The sequence below is a fragment of the Enhydra lutris genome, unplaced genomic scaffold (genome assembly GCF_002288905.1).
Source record: "Enhydra lutris kenyoni isolate GAN:26980312 unplaced genomic scaffold, ASM228890v2 scaffoldscaffold535, whole genome shotgun sequence".
Lineage (NCBI taxonomy): Eukaryota > Metazoa > Chordata > Mammalia > Carnivora > Mustelidae > Enhydra > Enhydra lutris.
In genome coordinates, this window is record NW_019154619.1 from 5,986 (window position 1) to 7,358 (window position 1,373).

General features: G+C 42.5%; 1 pseudogene; it reads left to right on the forward strand.

Annotated features, from left to right (window-relative positions):
* Positions 1-744: 744 nt before the first annotated feature.
* LOC111140328 overlaps positions 745-1,373 on the forward strand; it is a 3,344-nt pseudogene continuing 2,715 nt past the window's right edge.

Sequence of the window (1,373 nt, forward strand, 5' to 3'; positions counted from 1 at the left end):
AACATGCCATGGGCTGTCTTGTGGACGTTGCTGGTCTTTGAGCCTTGTTTTGATGTGGGCTTTGGAAATAAATACGAATAGATTCTACATAATCATTTCATTATTCAAAACTTATTCATTGCATCAAGAATTCTATCTGGTATAAATAGAAAAAATATTTTGAGAATAACTTGATGAGTATCTAGCAGCAAGAAGTTAAAAATCATTTTCTCATTGAGGCCATACTAAAATACAATACACAAAAAACAAACATGCAATAAATAATTGAATAATTCATTGGCTGTTAGCAATTTGGAATGATTCTCATTATCTAGGGACACCAATATTATTATGTCTTTCTACAAATTCTTAATTAGTATTGTACTTTTATATTTCCATTTAAGTAAGAAAAAATTTAGAAGTCATTCATCATATTTAGATATCCAGTAAAGAATAAGTAGCTTAAATATAGCTCTCAGTTGAAATTTTTGTCCATCTTAACACTGAATTAAATAAACCGAGTAAAATGAACACTTTCTTCTAATCTATTAAGTAGAGCTATACATATATAACTATATAGACTGTAGATCCATATTACCAAGTTTTGTTGGAAGGTTCAAATACATAAATATTCAAAAGACTGTGACAGGAGGCAGCAATAGGAAAAAGAAACGGTAAGAAACCCATGCTCTACAACCCAGGAGAAAGTGCAAAAAGGAAAGAAAAAAGAGAAGTAGAAAGTAAGGGAAACATTCAGAAATCGAAAACTCCTATGTCCCCTCCTTAAGCCTCATGCACAAGAGAAGATGTTCAGAGAAACTAGAGCCACAGGTCCCAGACATGCCCACCCCAACCAGGACAACAGCATCTGCAGGATCCCCGATGGCCCTGCCGTGCTCCTTTTTGGTGGCCCTGGTGGTGCTCAGCTGCCACTCCCTCAGCTCTCTGAGATGTGACCTGCCTCAGGACCACGGCCTGCTGCACTGGAGGGCCTTGATGCTTCTGCGACAAATGAGGAGACTGTCTGCTAGCTCCTGTGACAAGTACACAAACTTGTCAAAGTCCTTGGCCTCCCCCAGGAGGTGTTTGGCGGCAAGCAGCTGCAGAAGGCTCAAGCCCTCTCTGTCGTCCATGTGACGAACCAGAAGACCTTCCACCTCTTCTGCACAGAGGCCTCACCTGCTCCTTGGAACATGACCCTCCTGGAGGAATTGTGCTCGGGACTTTCTGAGCAGCTGGGCCTCCTGGAAGCTTGTCCCCTGCAGGAGGCGGGGGTGGGAGAGATGCCCCTGGTGAATGGGGACTTCATCCTGAGGAACTACTTCCAGAGAATCTCCCTCTATCTGTGAGAGAAGCAATACAGCCCTTGTGCCTGGGAGATGGTCCGAGCAGAG